Here is an 18,513-nt window from a genome sequence, read left to right on the forward strand (position 1 = left end):
CAGCTTCAAATATAGCTTTTCTACCTAGCACAGTGTAGTACTAAAACTCTGTGTTTAAAGTTTTTCTTGTTGTAGGATGTTGTTAAATAAGTATTTAACTCCGCTATTTGACATAGGATACAAAATCCAGAAAAAGAATGAACCCAGAATTTTTTTACTTTGCTAGAGAGAGACAGAACACATGCAAGACAGTTCCAGGTGAATCAACAGAAAGCAGAAATAAAGCCTTACCTCAGAGGTTCTTGAAGCTTTACAGTTCTCTGACCAAAGGAAACATCCAGTATTGAAAACTTCTTACAAAGACTTTAGCATACCCCTACAACAATTGGCTCTTAAAGCTGGCAAGAAAACACCAAACTGTTTAGTGAGATACTAAATGGATGGAGGAAAAAAGAAAAAATGGGTGGTGGGATGGGATATAAAGCAGATGAGAAATCAGATTCAGGTGAATCCAGTTTAGGCTGACCATCAATCCCTGATTATGCTCTAACCATTGCACCTCGTTTCACTTGAGAAGTCCTTACTGCATTAATTTCAATTCACATTTTCTGTACAAGATATTCAGAAGAAAAAGGAAAAAAATATTGTAGGTAGTATCTAACTGTCCATAAGCCTCTTTGGTCAGGACAATAACTTCTGTAGAGATTCCTTATCTTGGAAGGGTGATCCTCTAAAGCATTGATGGACTTTGAACAGAGCTTGAAAGTTGGTAATGACAGCTCCTGCACAGCTGGGTGAGCTGACAGGCATGTTGAGTAAGCTGAAAAGTTTTGTAAAGTAGTTAAGTAACTGCAGCCAGGTGGAACTTGTCATTAGCAGAGCAAAGTTACTGTACTGACAGCTACGTATCTCACCTGTTCTTTGCAAACTGTGTGGCTTTTGCTGATAGGATTACATTTACTAAAAACTTGAACCATTCTTAGAATGGAGGAGTGAAAACAATTGTCCCCAGGTGCGTGTTTTATATGCCTCCCCATTTCCATCACACCTCTTGCCTCAGGGGTCCTCATGCATTAGGCCCAAACCCTATTCACAAAGCCTTTCACAGCAGCTCTGTATTTATAGACACAAAAGGAATTTGAACTCTGCTTCCTTGCACACTGAAGCTTGCATCACGTCTGCTACCATCAGGCAATCAGGTATGGTCCTGCAAGACAAGCAGAGAACACTTAGCAGAAACTGATGAGGTTCTCACTGACTCCCCAGTAACCAGAGGGTTTTGAACCCTGCACAACTTACCTTCCAATGAGGAGAAAAGGCACCCTATATTCTCTCCTCAGAGCTGCTAGGATGGAGTCACCATTTTTACCCTTAGGGCTTTCTGACAATCAGGATGCAATATTTTTCAAGCATGAGTAACTCTAATAGTATCTATTATTTCTTGAACAGATTTTATTCTCCAAGAAGCACTGACTGAGATACTTAAGTGGGGTTTCTATTGCTTTTTTTGACAAGATTTAAGTTAGGAACCATTAACACAGTACATCATAACTGATCACACAAGGGAGCCATCTGAGCCCTCTTGGCCCCAGTTACTCTATCTGAGAAATGGCCTGTAGGTCATCATATATGGTATTTCTTAGATAGATTGTAGCTGAATTTAAAAATGCAAGACTTTTCAATATTTTTTTCACTCTTTAAGCTTGAATTCCTCACAGGAACAGAGATCACAAAAAAAAAAATCAACATCTACAAATTCTACTGTACCAGTTGAGGAGTGGGTTAGGCTTGAGAAGAAACATCATTGCACTGGCAGAGGTATGCAGTTTCTTCTATATGAAATATAATCTGAAATCTCTTCACCTTTAACTTCCTTCCTTCCTTGCTTGCAGTCTAGTGGAATACATCTATATGAAATTAGTTCCAAATATTGTTGTAACAAATACCTGCCAAGTACATAGTAGTGGTAAAATTTATATTTCTTAAATATTAAGAAGAGGATTAAGTTATGGAAAACTAAAAACAACTCCATATTTTGCACTTGTAAACTGCTAAACGGAGGACCAGAATATTTTCTTTATTTGATGAAAATTATCTAAACTTCAAATAAGCAGGATGGTTTAACCACAGCACACCAAGTGATTAACACATACACTACCTTTTTAACTGTAATTACTGATCACCATAACACAAGTACCCAGGAAAGCTAGGACTCCGTGAGGTGCTTACATATGTATTTTTATTTAAGGATGTGTACTTACATTGATTCTCAAATATTTATGGTTATCTTCTTCAATAAATTAGAGAAACACTCCAGTTTCTGTTAGTGCCTTAGCCCTTCACTGCTACAACAAGCTGTAGCAGTTGTTCAGATCATTAAATTTTCTCAAAAATTTTCTGTAAATAACACTGTTAAAAGAACATGTTAGTTTCTTTACTTGTAAAAAAAAAAAAAAAAAAAAAAGAAAAAGACAGTATATTTAAATACATATGAATGAGTATTGACTAAAGCATGCCAGTATATATTGACTGCTGAGCTAAATACTAAAAATTCAAGTTGCTCAGTCTCCCTAAATAGTATAATGACGGTATATAAAATGAAGTTGAGCCTTCACAGTTACAATCATATCCAGTGGATTTATTTTGCCAAATTTAGAGTCAACATCTAGGAAATACATTGTGTTCCAATGAAGAAAAACAGACAAAGTTCACGTTTCTTTCTGAAGCTTAAGATGCAGGAAAAACTCGGAAGCACTCACAGAATCAGCTCTGGGGACAGGTAGAAGTTCTTCAGGTGGAACCTCTGTAGCCAGGGCTGCTGCATCCACCCTTGTAGCACGGTCACTGTGCAGCGCCTGTGCTGGCTCTCCTTCCCATGGACTCAGGGATGCCCAGAGCCCCTTCCAGGCAATGCTTGTAGCCCTGCTGCTTTCCAGACCCAACTGGGGTGAGGGAGGAACTAAGCATTCTAGTGTTCCTTTTGGCAAGAAAAGGCTTTTACAAAACCCATTGCTCCTCTGAACAACATCCTGCAGTTGTTGGTACCCACGCATTTTTTTCTCTCCCATCACTTCCCTGCTCTCACTCCAGTCCCCACCGGGGTGCTGCTATCAGCTGACCCCAATCCTGTGGGGCAGGCTTCACTCTGCTGCCTTTACAGTGCCATCCCAGGAGCTGAGTGACACAGACAGGGGGTTGTGACTCCTCAGCTCACAAAAATAATCTTGCAGAAATATCAAAGCCAACAGCTAACACAGGATGAAGCTTTTGTGCTCTTTAACTGAGCAGACCTCTCAGCATGAGCAGCAGGAATTCTGATCACCTAAGGGCTAAAGAATTTGGCTTGGGATACATAAAAATTAAAGTGTTTTTTTTTTTTAAAAAAAAAAAAACACCCAATAATTTATGCTATAGTGCTAAATTAGACCCTACTTATATACCAGCAACTATTTCAGGGTATTTTTCTACCTCTCCTTCCATTTTTGCCCTGGATCATGAAGACAGATTTTCCAGTGCAGGATTACACAGAAATAAGTACCATAATCTCACTGGTGTCTATCCTTTGCATGAAAACCAGGAATATGGCTGTGGCTAAGCTGTTTATTCAGGCCAGGTGCCCAGGGCTTGGAGCAGCCCCCAGGGCATTTCTCTGGGCACCGCAACCCAGCAGAGCCTGATCTCCGCTGCTGAGTTTCTCTCCATCTCTACTGCAACTTCTAAAACCCTGATTCCTGCAGGAATCAAAATTAATCTGTTTCAGTATATTTTATGCTCCTCTGGTTTATTCAAAGCTGAATAAAAATCATTGCAGTACTTAGGTTTCCTATTTTACTTTGGGAACTATATTATTAGTAGCCCCATTCAGGAACTAGATTAACTTGAGTCAAGCAGATTAAAAACTCAAGCTACACCTGTGGTGTTCAGCTTGCTCTTTATCTTATCCACTAAATTAAAAAAGCTCTGGATAAAAATGAGACAGGTTAACCTATCACTTGTCTCATAGAAGGGTCTTTAGGGTAAAGGAAGACTCAGTTCCCTTGCAAGCCTGGTAAATTTTCCCCTTCTTTGCTGAAAAATACTAGTTCTGTATCAAACTATTCCATTCCATTGAAAAAAAACAAAGCATCACTTAGGGCTGTACATGTAAGAAAATGGTTTTACTGTACTGTCAAATACAAAGAAAAACTCTATATTTCTTACAATTGATTGCTACTGCATGAAAGATTAAAGTGATTTCTTTTAAAAAAATTTTTGTTCAATAACCAATAGATTTATTATTTGATACTCTGTCATTTAAGATCACTCATTTTTTTATTATAGGCTAGTCACATTCTGGTGTTATGTGAGTGAGATTTCTCATTTTTATGTAAACTAAAACTGAGTAAGAGGTGAAAATAATAATTGTATAGGGAGATATAGATGATATAGATAGATATAGATGATAGAGATATCAATGAGTGGTTTTAATATTACATGCATATTTGTATGTAAACATCTATGAGATGACCAGCTAGAAAATATTTCATTTTACTCTGTATAGGGAAGAATATACCTAGATGAGCTCAGACAGATTGAACAATAAAACGAACATGACAAAATGGGGTTTAAGTCAGGAAACAGAACAGTAAAACAATTTCCTGAGTTATTTAAATGCTTTCATTTAAGAAATGTCATTACATACTTGAATTACACTGGAATATAATTATATAAACACCACAAATAACAATGTTTTACCTAGAAAAACAGAAGTTAAGGGAGGAGAACTATTTCCTGAAATATTTCTTCATTTTAAGATCAAGTTCTGGTTGTTATAGGAAATAAATCAAAATAAATGTTCCAAATTTATTTTGGAAGCCTGTGTCCTTTACATTTATACACATACTTACCTTAAAATATCTGATAGGTGAATAGCTCCCCATATTTAGTTCCCTGTGGGTTTAAGATACAGCCATTGCACAAAAGCCTTCCTTCTGTATTATTTTGGTAGATTCTCAATCAGAATTTTACCTTCACAATTTAGCATCACTCAGGATGGTTATGAAAAGGCTGCCTGTGAGCAATTAATTCTAATCTTTTCATAGGCTAAGTCAGACAAGTGTATTTTGCTGCTCACATGTTCTTGATTTTGGTACTATATGTGCTGCAGATTCCTCTGCCTGGTGTGCCTAGCTGAAAAGAAAGATCACAGAACAGTATTATCAAAAAACAGACACTAAATGAACAATCTGAAAAAGTGTTTACTCAAGCATTTCAAAGTGAATTTTAATAGCCTGAGAGTGGACAGATGAAAAAATAATTATAAAACATGCATTGTAGAATGCTTGTTATCTTTTAGAAATTTTAATATTGAAGTATTTGTAATTGAGCACAAGCTTACTAGCTTATTATCAGTCTTGCACCACTAATTTCATGGATTACTGTAAAAATAACTATGAATATAATCTGAGCCTTTTGCAATCCCAAAATCTGAAAGAAAATTGTGGCTCTTCTTTCTTCCTTGCTCATCAACCCAAACAACCTCGATTCAAAGCAGGTGTACATATTATGAGTAAAGGTCACCGTCCTGCCCACAGTGACAGTATCTTGCTAAAAGGATTTTAAGCTGTATTCTGTCACATTATGAGATAAAAAACATTTATCTCATCCATGTATTTCTTCATCAATTATTCAATGAAACTGTAGGTTATTACCAAGCAGCTCTTCTCTTCAAAATACTTTTTGTCTTCAACTTGGCATTTGAGTGAGAAAAACGCTTGCAAGTAACCTTCTCCCCAAATGAATAGGGCACATGGGACACATCCACCCCTCCTCTCATAGTCCTTGCTGATAACAGTTGGGTTTGAAATACTACTTGAGTACTTTTAAATATTGTTAATCTAGAAAAAAATTTTGAGAGCTTTATTCGTCCTTGTGCAGACATGAAATAGGGACATTAAAAGAAATAAAAAGAAATGCAAGTTAGGCTACTCAAATCCCTCCAGATAGGGAGAATGGCACTAAAGATAAATAAAAACCCAGTACAATGGGAAGTGAGGTGAAGTCTAATACCATTCGGGGAAAAAAATTAGGCAATAATATTCTTTCCCAAGCAATGGCATATAGTCTTAGCCATCAGTAGGAAGTGTTTTCCCTTCAGAGTATGTTTATTTATATCCCCAAATGAAAGTGATGCATGCACAGAGGGATCAGAAAATTCTGACATGGCTGTTATGAACAGAACTGTTATGTAGTATTGTTTCAGATAAGATTGTGCTTGTTTTAAAGTACAGCCAGTACTTAAAAAAGACATTCCACATGGTCAATAGATGTTCAATCACTTAAATATGCAAATCTTGGAAACTCAGGATGTGGATTTTGGAGGTAATTTGTTTATCCCCTGTTATCTACAATCCCCAACAACATACTTGTTGCTGTAGCATGTCCCAGCTGCAATCTGTCTTGTAGGGGCTGATGTGCTCACACATCTAGAAAACATCTATGAACACATACTAAGAAAACTGCTCACTTTAACCTGTAAGAGAAGGAGAACCTAAATAATACAGAAAGACTTGAAAGAAAAAACTTACACACATAATGCACTTTTTACCCCCAAAGTGTCAAGAATGTCATGTCAGAAGGAGTGAGGACCCAGGCTAAAAGACAGAACATTCCAGGCACTAAAGAGAAAATTTAAAGTTGTAGGAGTACAAAGAAACCAAAGTAAATTTTGGTTACTGCAGAATGGAAGTATGAATTCCAAAGAAAAATATTTCTTCTCCCTGAATAGTCTGTTAAAGTAATATGACAGGTTTCTTTTTTAATAAGATTAGAAGGTATAAAATTCTTTATGGTTGGTGACTGTATTCAGTAAATGGCCATGGAACACCACAGGATTTTATTATTTAAAGTGGTTAACAACAGTAGGTTTTGTTTGTAAGTCTTAGATGGCCTTGATTTAGTACAGACTAAGTTCCCAGAGCTTTGTATGTCAGCCATATTGAGGTAACTACGCATGGAACCACAGAACAATGGGCTGGGAACACACAGAGGGAATAAAGGTGGTGAAAAATCTCGGGAGACTAAAGACGAGTCACTTCAGAAAACTTGTTCAACTTGCAAGGGCCCCAAGGACACATGTCACTGAGCACTGCAGAGTTGATTATAGCAGAGTGCATTGACAATTCCAGCTTTTGGTCAAATGGCTGCAAACATCCAGCATTTCTGAGGATTTTCTTCATTGGGAAAGGAGAAGGCAGCTAAAATGACACCAGCAGTGTTGTGGTTCCACAAGTAAATTTCAGCCACTCATAGAAAAGTTTCCCTTATCTGCTCTTGTTATATATTTGTCCCTATCTACCTTCAAGGAGTAAGCCAGGTTTATTTATTTGTCCAGGCTAACACCATTTAGTGCTGCTACATAATCTCTCTTCTCTAGAGGAAACAAGCTCAAGGCTAACACTGCCTTGTAGTTCAGACAAAACAAATGACCCCATATTTGACTTGTCATCAAAATGAGAGAGATAAAAAAAAAAAAAAAAAAAAGCCAACTTTTTTTGTCTTCCTATTTTCTTTAGTTCAAAGAATGGTATATGAGAATCCAACTAAATCAGACAAAAAAGGGAAGAGAAAAAAACAAAAATATTTTTTTAAAGAATACTTTTGTGCATATTTTGATTTTTTTCTGGCCAGACTCTGAGGACCAGAGGTATAACAAGATTATCTAAAACCAGCAGACACCTCATATAGTGAATTAATATGTTGGCAGGTTTATAGACCTTCCACTTCAGGCAGAGCCTAAGAAAAATCTTTTTGCAGATGCCTAAAATACATCTTCTTTGTAAACATCCTCTTTCAGCTACATTCAGGAATTGCAAAAATACAGTATGCAATGTCATGCAAAAATGCCTGTGCACTTCACAGATACCGTGTGCAACTTGTGCACAGAAAAAGGGTCACTCTTAGCTGGCAGTACATAGTGTTCATGCTGGTAGTAGAAAATAAGGCATTCTCACAAAGCCAACAACAGAAGAATATGCCCACTTCTATTTCAACCATGGTAATAGCATTAATATTATTCATGCCTTTTACAAAAGCTCTTGGCTTCAAGGCTTGTCCCTCTCTAGTAGTGGATACCCAGGTAAAAAGGTCGCAGTTTTGTACTGCTTTTAACATGAAGCTTATGGAAGATGGCAAAATAAGCGTCTCTCTCAAACCCTTTCAACCACTCCTCACTCTAAATAAAAAGCAGAATATTTTCAGTCAACAGGAACAGCTCACCCTGCTGTCAGGCACTGCAGTTTGCAGCATGTGCAAAGTTCAGGATTGCAGTGTTGCTGTTGACTGTGGATATAATCTGCCTAAGGTTCTCCAAATGACACAATTTTTTGACATGACATCTTGTAGAGATTCACTGTTAGGAGGCAGGTTACTTCCACATTATTACTGTGGAAATGATGGTGAGGGACCACACAAGTTCCTATGGTCGCAAACAAATAATGGAATGGATAAAAAAGGCACTTAAGAGGAGTAGCACTAATTCAGCACGCTCTGAACTGGCTGTTCCAGAATAGCACTCACTTTTCATGATGACATTCTCAGACTAGCATAAATATCAGTACAAGTGTAACTATGACAGCTTCAACTGGCCTGAGACCATGCCCTTTGATTTTATAATGACCCCCTTGTTAGCTTCATTTTACTTTTACCTCACATCTGCTTCCTTCACAAAATTCTGTCTTGAACTGGCTGGGCTAGTGTAGGGCATTGATGGAATCTCACCCACTGACAATTATGCAACAGTTCTAACTCCTTCCCAATGTTAAACTGAAATTTAATTTTTTTTTACGAGTAAAGTCCAGCACATTACCAAACTTGAACAGAGTAACTCAATGCACTAATTTCAAATACCCGTCCTTCTAAAGATGGTCTGATAATCTGGCTGTCTTTTGTTCTCCTAGCTGCAAAGTTCCTTCTGACCTTCTCTATCCCTGCTTGTCTCTGTCTCCAGAACAGCTCCTTTACTATTCAACTGCCTGTAGTGTTTATCCTTCCCTGAGGAAAGAGTTAAAGAGGAAAGGAGGAAAACATCTACAATTAAATTGCTCTTAAGTTGTTCCTGCCTCTTGGCAACTGCAGGCTGTAATTCAGCAGTTTACAACTCTCCCTTCTCACTTTAGAAAGAATGAATAATGTAGAGACTTACATTCATATTTGCAGTAGAAAGGGAATGCTGGGAGTTACAAATTGCTGCTGAAGACAATAACATTCAAAGGGACAAAGGCTTCCAAGTTAAATCTCTTAAAGAGGTCTCTAAGAGAAGAAATTAAAAAAGAAAAAAAAAAAAAGAAAAAAAAAAGAAAAAAAAAGAAAAAAAAAAGAAAAAGTCTGTAATGGCTTGAAGGAACTATTAATTCCAGTATGGTTGGTTTCAAAGCAGTTTGTACATCTGTCTAAAGGCATAAGAAGAAAGGAAACTTACCTCACAGAATTCCAAGAAAATGGTCAAGAAATACCTATAAAGAGTTTATTTCCAGGAGACACCTTTTAAAACTGCCAGCTCTTGCACCACTGCCTACTTTTGTTACCCTTATTACCCTGAGGTTGTACAAGTATTTTGCAAACACTAGCCCAGTAGTGTATTTTGTACGTTGCATTCTCTTGAGAACCAAACAAAAGTAAAGCAACTCAGCAAACAAATTTTAAAGCATAACAGTGTTCAGTCTAGAGACTGGGGAGTCTGATGTGTGAGCTTTTCAGTCACAGACTTTCAGACTGGCTGCACCAGGCACCTCTAGAGGAGATTGTCTAGCCCAACCCTCTGGTAAGAGCAACTTGCTCAGAGCCAAGTCCCAGCAGGTTTTGAGTATCTGTCTCTAAGGAAAGAGACTTCACAAGCTCTGTTGAAAATGTGTCCCTGTTTCATCACTTCTGCTGTAAGTGTTTTTCCTTATATTTAACTGGAATGTCCCCTATTTCAGTTGCGCCCATTTCCTTTTGTCATATCTCTTGTCCTGTGGAGCCAGAACTGGACACACAACCAGATGTGTTTCACCACTGCTGATTTGAGGGGAAAGTTCAGGTCCCTGGACCTAGTGACAATGTTCTCATCCACCAGGATCCCAAGGTGTTCCACTGCAGAGCTTCTTTTCAGCTGGCTGCCCCCCAGCAGCTAGTGCCACACAGGATTACTGCTACCCAGGTGCAGCACTTCGCTGAACTTGATGAGATTTCTGTGAGCTCCTCTGCAGGTCCCTCTGAATGACAGTACCTGGTATTTCCAAGACTCTTCCCAGTCTTTTATCAACCACAAAGCTTCACAGGGTGAACTCTCACCCACTGGCCACTTCAGTAAGGGATTAAGCAGCAGCTGGCTCAGTATCCCTAAAGGCTGGCCTCATCAGGAAAGACTGAGGCCAAAAGGTGCTGAGTATCTTGGCCTTTCCCACATCCTTCATCAGATCCCCTGGCCTATTCAGCAGAAGAGCAACATTTCCCTCAGGTATTTACCTGTTGTGATTTGCAGCGTTCCCTCCACCCATCTCCATCCCTGTACCACAAAATGGGACACTTGTTCTGGTTTGAGTGCTACCTTCGTAAGCAGTTTCAGCTGGACTGTCCCTGGCCTATGAGCTACATCACACATCAATTCTGCTGCCTTTGCTCTTCAGGTGGTTATTTCCAGCTGAGAAGCAAGGTGTAAAGTGTAAGCATTCTGTCACTGCATCTAAATCTGTCGGAGCTAATCTGTCAGAACCCTGACTTACAGTTATAAAATCCCAGCTCCTGAGTGCCTCCAATATAGGCAGCTTCTTTCCAAAGGACAATGGGTGGAATATCGTACCAAACAAGTGCAAAAATGTGTGCTTAGTGGACTAGAATTAACTGGTAACAGAAAGCAAACAATAAGTGGGAGTCTATTCCCTTTAATCAGTTTTCTCCCTACTCTTTCACCACTCACTGTGCAAACATGGAGCAATTTTCAATTTTTTATCCATTTCCTAAGAAGGTTTCAGTACTACAAGTCTGTGCATGACAGTGAGGTGAGTGACATGCTGTCACTCAGCACAGTGCTTAGGATGTGGCATGTTATAGAAAGGCAGTGACATATCACAAAGCAGATGTGTGACATGGCAGTCACTTAGATGACAGGCATGCAAGCTACCCCAAGACCCTGAAGTATTTGCTTGTTTGCTCTCAGTTACTACTGACTTTGAACAAATGCTTCTGCCAAGTGAAATTTAAAAAAAAAAAAAAAAACTGCTTGGAATATATAATTACATAATAAACTTTCAGGACACTTTATCTGGTTTAATTTTTCTAGCACAATTATAAGCACTGTTCAGAGAGCAGTCCCCATCTACAGTGGTATTGTCAGTATGCACACTACTGACAGAGTGCTCCCTTTTGCACAGCTCATCCTGCCAGGATAAATACAGGAGAAAGCAGGAATTCACAGTCCCCCTTACCTCCTTGCCAGGATCTAACATGTGGAGGAATTTTTAGAAAAAAACTAAAACATAGACTTGTAATTTTTCACCAAAGCAAGCAGCCACGGAAAATGCACCTTAACACAGGTTCCCACGTCTTCTCTCCAGGGTCCTTCCTTCCTCTGCATAGAAAAGGTGTTGCAGGGAAGTGGGCATGAAAGTGGCCTTTGGTTGGGGAAGACTAGAAAAGGTGAAGGATTTGTTTAGCATGTTCAAATACCTGCTCAAATCTGGGAGTTTAATCACAATACCACCAAGGAGAAACAGCGCCGATGTCAAATCCCGTCGCATGTTTAGGGGAAGCAAGATGCCTGTAGCAAACAAACAACAGCTCAGAATTATTTCTCCAGGTGTTTGTCAAAGACCCAGAGGCAACAAGGATCTCACAGCTCACTGGTTGCAGATTTTTCAAATCAATTTTCAAAGAAAGGGTACAACACAGTCATTGTATTAAAAAGAATAAAACATGGAATAATGTTGTCAAAGCACACAGCATATAGAAATTAGTAATTAAGCAGCAAACACAACCATTTGCACCTCCCATAAACTGATGCTTCATTTTATGTTGACAAAATGCAAAGAGAAAAATAATCTCTTTTCAATAAGTCTGGACAGTGAAAACCAAATAAACAGTACAAATAATGACAAATACAAAAGATTAAAAATTTTTGATCTCTAAATCCCATAAGATGTTATTAGAAACAAAAGTGAAACAATGGAGCCTGAAATAAATGCAGCTTGGTTTTCTGTGGATTTGTTTCTCATGATTTATGCTCTAATTTGAGCTTTTCTTCTGGAATGGGAATTTATAGCCTCTCATAAAATATGAGCTTTCACTCCTGTCTTTCCTTCAGTCAAAATGCTTATGGGGTCCATTTTTCCAAAGCTACTGAGAACTCAATTATCCTTAGACTACTTCTGTCAAATTTGGTTGACACTGGTCAGTGGGTTTGAAATTTATTAGACAAGACATTTAGACAGTCATACACAAACAAAATGCAAAAAATATTATTGCTATAAAAACAGGCTGAAAGTATTTTCCTAAAAACTATTTTATTTTTTTATGTTCAGTTTCACGCATGGGGAAATACAGGACATCTGGATCCTTATAATAAGGAAATCCTAAGAAACTAGTTGGATTGCTGTTTAAGACTCAGGAGTCTCAGAGGAAAGAACAACAACACACAATTTCCTAGTAAATGAAAGTGTTTTGGCAAACAATGACCCTTGCAAATCTTTGCAAAATAACACCAAATGATGCTCATGCTAACAAAAATCAACATCTCACTAAAATAAATGGAAAGTGAAGGTAGCAGACGGAGATCACAAGATCAGATAAGGACTACAGGGCTCAGCCCAGCAGTATCTAAACTGATCTCCACTTTCTAGACACTGGTAATCTGTTCAACTCACCAACTTATTGTTTCCACCTATTTGGGTCAGATAAAATAACCTGCAATTTTGGATTAAATGTAAAAGTACAGATAAGCTGCCCTATTTTTATTTATCCCTTTATTTTTACATCTATACAACCCTGCATTACCCAGAGTTTACATTTTCCTAAATAAAGTGCTTGAAGTTAGGAGATTGTTAATGAATGTCACAGTTTTTAATGCATAAATTAACCTCTTATTTGAAAAATAGACCACCGTAATATTTAAAGACAGAAAAATTACTTTTGTGACACAGGTAATGTCATTCCATGTATCTATTTATGGGAAGAGAATCACAAATGAAAAGATTAACCTGAACACTGAGGACACATTTAACATAAGCCTTCCCCAGGCTCATCATTACCTGTATGGCACTGCTGACCTTGAAAAGCTTTCATGTTAACCAAAAAAGGATGTAGAGACCTAGGACATGGAACTCAAAAAATATGCATTGCCATGCAGACCGTGCTCATCTCCTTAGGATTATCACATATTCACTTTGTGATTTATCACATTTTTCTATTTTAAAATGACATTTTTAATTTTGCCCTCAATAATTATTCAGTAATTATTGAATAATATTTAATTTATTCAGTAGCCTTAATCAGGACAAACAAACGGAGCACTTATATGAATTCAAGGAGTATTTCTATGACAAGAGCAGCTGGGATAAACATATTCGGTACTTGACCTCTTATGACAGAGAAAGTCACAGACCAAAAGGCATGTTCCATCCTCCCTTTCTGGAGAGAAGCTGCTCCAGCAGGAGCAGAATGCCGAAGGAGGCCCAGTGGAAGGTCAGGGACAGGTTGGGGCTCCCGTGGGGAGCAGGGAGGAGCCTGGTTCAGCACAGGGGGCCTGAGATGCCACGGTGCCACCTCTGTGGGGGCACGAGTCGGGCATTGGACAAATCCATCCTGTCAGAGGGAGACAGCCCTCTGGCAGCAGAGTTTCTGTGCCCTGGACACTCTCACAAACTTCTGCCTACTGGTCAAGGACTTGCTTTTCATTAAAATGCCTAAGTAAAGCACTAAGAGCATTTTTAGCAGCGGAACAAACATTTTATGAGACTCAATCTAATATCACAGAGACAGAAACTCGATGGGTTTGATTGTTTGCAGGTTAACAGAGGTTTCAGAAACGTGACAGTGGATAACATTAAAATAAATCAAAAAATTCTCACCGCAGTATCTGTAAAACTTTGTGTACTTAACTCAGGATTAGGCTTCTCTTGCATCGAATGAGCAGAGTGTACCAGGTCCCTGTGGCTTGCACCTCTGGAAACCCACCTTTTAGAGAACAAAACCATTAGCAAGACAAATAGGAAGTGCAAAATAAAATAAACATAGATCGCAATGAATTACATCATTTTAATCAGATGAATACGCACCCTCAGCAAACCTAGACATAACTTATCGGTAGCTAACATTTCTCTTTGATCTTTGTGGTTTTCTTGTACAACAACAATCATGAGACATCTCATTTTTTTTACTTAAAGGTCATTTTTCCTGTGCCGCCTTCTATAATATATTGTTTTAATGTCATTAACTCTGGTTAAAATGGAAGGGTATGCTTTCAAAACCCAGCCAGATTTCCATTGTTTTCTAAAACTCTCTATTTAGCTGTATCAAACAGTTTGGGCTGAGATCAGAAGGTGCAGTTAATTCTACAATTCAAATAGTCAAAAGCAGAAATACTTGATAATTTTATCACCAGCCTCACTGTGACAAGACAACCAAAACATATTCTTCCTGGATGTGGGGGAAGGAAAAATGATCACATCAAAGATTTCTTTCTATTACTCTTTAAGCTGTGAAATACACAACAAAAAAGAGCACTAAATGACAGAAAAGGCAAAAATGGCAGCGCAACGTAGCGCTCTCCCAGGAGCTGCCTGCGCCAGGCTCTCCTCAGCAGCCTGCAGTTACGCTCAGTTCATGCTGCTCAGGTCTTCTGCTGAAAGGGAGTTTTTCTTTCAGTATTTATGTAGTGCAGCAGGCAACTGTTTACCTCAGAGGCATAAAAGTAAATCCGGATGTGTTTGATCCATAGTGCCACAGCAGCTCTGTTGCCTATGGAAACAAAGGCTCCTTTCAGGGAGTTCACACAACAGGCCCTGCGACGCAAGGGACCCGTCAATTTCAGACACTGGATTATTTGCAGGTATTTTGCTAGAATATATATAGATAGAGATATCTATTGATATATAGATAGACATAGATATATATCTAGTATCTATAGCACAAAATATTGTCTCTGTAATAGTCCAATATGATCAAATGGGACAGTTCCTAAGTCTCATATTAGGTTTATGTTATTTTATTTAAACAACATAATCCCCTTTTAAGCAAATTGCTAGCTGAATTGTAATAAGCGTTCAAGCCATAAGCAGCTGGTTTTTTCCTCCACCTTTCACCATGCAGGTTGTTGAGGACTTTGTGGACAGCAGCTTGACAAATCTGTTTCATGCTTACTCACAGATTGAACTTTTGAAGATGACCCTGAGCATGGAGTTTAAGGATACTGCAGAGAACAGATAACATCCCCAAAGCACCTTGTTAAAGGTTTCCTTTGAAAAAAACCACTTATTTGTGAATATATTAAAACTTCCTACATGCCATTCCTGTGCAGAGACCTCTGCACATTTTACAGAAAACTGATCAAGTGTGACACATTTCAACAGATCCCAGTGCAATGCTTGTTACAGCCCTTTCCCAGTGAGAACCTGAGGTGATAAAAAGGAACATGGTCAGACCCAGGACCTGAACGCAATATCCATATTTTTCTCCATGTGTAATGCAATAGTTGGATGAATCGTCAGCTGTAGACGTTGGCAGCATCAGTGTTAACAATATAGCTCAATGCCTCCTTCCTCTTTACTGACATCATTAAAGAACATATTCACAAAACTCGTACCTAACGTGACTTTCTGTAAAGACATCCTCCATGAATGTTCAGATTTCAATTCAAGAAGGCAATTAGCGGCTAAGAGCACCTTATTAAATCTGCTTTTAATTATAATTCACCAATGTTTATAGCTCACTTATAATTTTTGCATATGATTACATTATTAGGGATCAAAACAAGTGAACAAAACATTAGTTTATGTGCAGTGATAATGTTTCATAGAAAATTAAATGAAAACAATTTAAACTCATTTAAATGGGAATATTATTCTCCATTAGGAATCTAGGGCCAAAAATGCCTTGAAAATGTCATCTGTATAAATATTCATGTACCTGTGAACAGGTTCATGTGAACAGATAACTTCAGAAGCAGATTTGACAGAAACAAAGAATAGCCTCTTCACTTTGCACTAGATGACTAAGATTATTCGAATGATTTATTGATAAGCCAATGTACAAAATAAATACAAAGAGAATGGACTTGGCTTGTTGTTACCAAAAAAAAAAAAAAATCATTACAAGGCTGCCTAGCATGTGAATTCATAAATATAAGAGTAGAGTGGGTAGGCTTGCATTAGAAAAAAGTCAAACATAATAAGAGAAACACATCAATAATCCTCAATTCCCATTATTTCTCTACTTTTTTGATGGGGGATTTTTATTTGCTTGGGGTTTTGGTTTGGTTTAGATTTTTTTAATGACTGCAAGTTGTGGGTATATCCAAGCCAATGTGCACTAATGTCTTTACAACCACGTGGGGGACAATGTAGATGCTGATCCCATCACTCACACACACTGTGTGCAGTGGTACTCACATGAGGAACCTCACTGAAAACAGAAGGATGATTTGTGCACTAAGTGCTGTTGAATGGAAGAGTAGCAGGCTGGAGGCAGATGAAGCAAAATTTATTAGCTGATAAACTCATCGGTTCCTGGGGGAGGGCAAGGGGAACTTCGGGATAGCATTTAACCTCAATGCCCAGAGGTATCACAGCTCTCCTACTGTAAAAGCCTAGATCCTCCAGAAGTTATTCAAACAGCTAAAAGCCTCACAGGATCATCGGCAGCTTCTCAAGTTGTCACAGGATCAGCTTTAAGAAACACATGCCAAACCTTATTCTGCAGATCTCCAAGCTGAGTCATTTTGAAGCCTGTCTCTTTCAGGGCCATGCCTGTAGCTGTGCCAGCCTGGGACTGCCCTAGAGCTGGGTTGCTGGTCAGTGTGCAAACCCACAGACACACTGCACTGATGAGCAGAAACAGAGAGGTGCATCCAGGAGAGACACATTTTCCCTAAAGCCCTGGGCACAAGGCTATGCCAATTACTTTTTCTAGCTTGGTGTAATTTGGAATGTCCTTTCTGCTCTATGACCCAGCAAGACTGGGTTCAGCACTTAAATCTTGCTATGTAACAAGTCAGATGCATGTGACAAAAAAGCTCCTTTAATCCTTTTCCATTCTCAACAGGCAATAAACCAAAACAGAATGTGGCCACCAAGTACTAACAACATTTAGCAGCTGGCAATTTTGGGGCTTCTAGTAGATATACTTAGCAAAGCAAGGAAAAATTCTGCAGTAAACTCCAACCTAGTTCTCTTAAAATATTGTTCCTAGATTGTTAGTCTGCTTAAACTCTTGTGATTTTTCTTACCAAGCAGACAACAAAGAAGACAAAATAGCTTTCTAAACCATGTAAATTATGTCCTATATTTTATTGCAACAGCCAAGACCATCTTTAATTTAATGTTTCAAATTATGTTCAGAATAGCTGACATGGCAATAATCATGTAATAAATGCATTATCCTATCAGCTTAGAACATAGGATACAGAAGCCCTTAATAAAGGATGAACATCAGGTGAACACTTTCAAATAGATGGGGGCACTGAACTTCAGGACAGTAAACTTAAGAGTTAAAAGAAATTTAAAAGAAAGTCCAGCATTAGCTTCAAAGCTCAATATTATTCTATGGTGTGTGCCTTTTTTTTTTTTTTTTTTTTTTTAACTTCAGCCTTTGATAAGAGGGGGTTGAACAAGAGCAAAAAATTAGCTGCAAAAGCAGGCACATTTGACAAGTTTGGCAGCACATGAATAGAACTTAGAGTATTATATGCAGCTTAAAAGACAAAAAAAAATAACAGCCTTCCTCTTAATTAGAGAAGCCATATGCTCTATGAAATAAATGCTGGTAGCTTGTAATTACAACCTTATTTTTAAGCAGATCCTTTTAATTCTATTACATTCTGTATTTCTGATTTATTTACTAAAATATTCAGATCACAGGGTTGTTATACAAAAGTTCACTTCACAGTTGAAAGAATAGCAAGGCAATGATATTGCTTCATCTCTTCCTACAAACAGGAGATGATAAACAGGGGTCTACATGTTAAAGAGTATTTTCTTCTCTACAGGAAAATTAAGAAAACAAAGAAGGAAAAAACATCTGCCATGGTGAGTTGGTCTTACTCAGTATTCTGCCTGTATGGATATGATATTTAATACTGTTCAAATTAAAATAATCTTGCAGTACTGCCTACACATTTTAAAACCAGCAGGTCGTGTGGGGCATCTAATCCAAGTGCCTATCACACATTCATTTTAGGACTACACTTAAGTTTTCTTTTGAAATGGGAATGGATGTTACTTTTCTTTGGTAACTGTGTTTTCCTGAATGGCATAAAGTTTTGACTCATGCTTTTCAGAATTAATTTCACACAGAAAAATTTAACTGTACTTCTCCCTGTTAAATGAAAATATCTTTTAAAGAACG

General features: G+C 38.1%; 1 long non-coding RNA gene across 1 annotated transcript in view; it reads right to left on the reverse strand.

Moving 5' to 3' along the window:
* Window positions 1-6,282: 6,282 nt before the first annotated feature.
* The window catches only part of LOC120756625 (uncharacterized), an 87,821-nt gene continuing 75,590 nt past the window's right edge, over window positions 6,283-18,513 (reverse strand). Inside the window, exons 4-8 of the long non-coding RNA XR_005702183.2 lie at window positions 14,022-14,127; window positions 11,626-11,716; window positions 11,483-11,527; window positions 9,122-9,228; window positions 6,283-6,451 (exon numbers count right to left, since the gene is read on the reverse strand). This is a non-coding gene — a long non-coding RNA (uncharacterized LOC120756625). The remainder of the gene's footprint in view (window positions 6,452-9,121; window positions 9,229-11,482; window positions 11,528-11,625; window positions 11,717-14,021; window positions 14,128-18,513) is intronic.

Source organism: Hirundo rustica, chromosome 9 (genome assembly GCF_015227805.2).
Source record: "Hirundo rustica isolate bHirRus1 chromosome 9, bHirRus1.pri.v3, whole genome shotgun sequence".
NCBI lineage: Eukaryota > Metazoa > Chordata > Aves > Passeriformes > Hirundinidae > Hirundo > Hirundo rustica.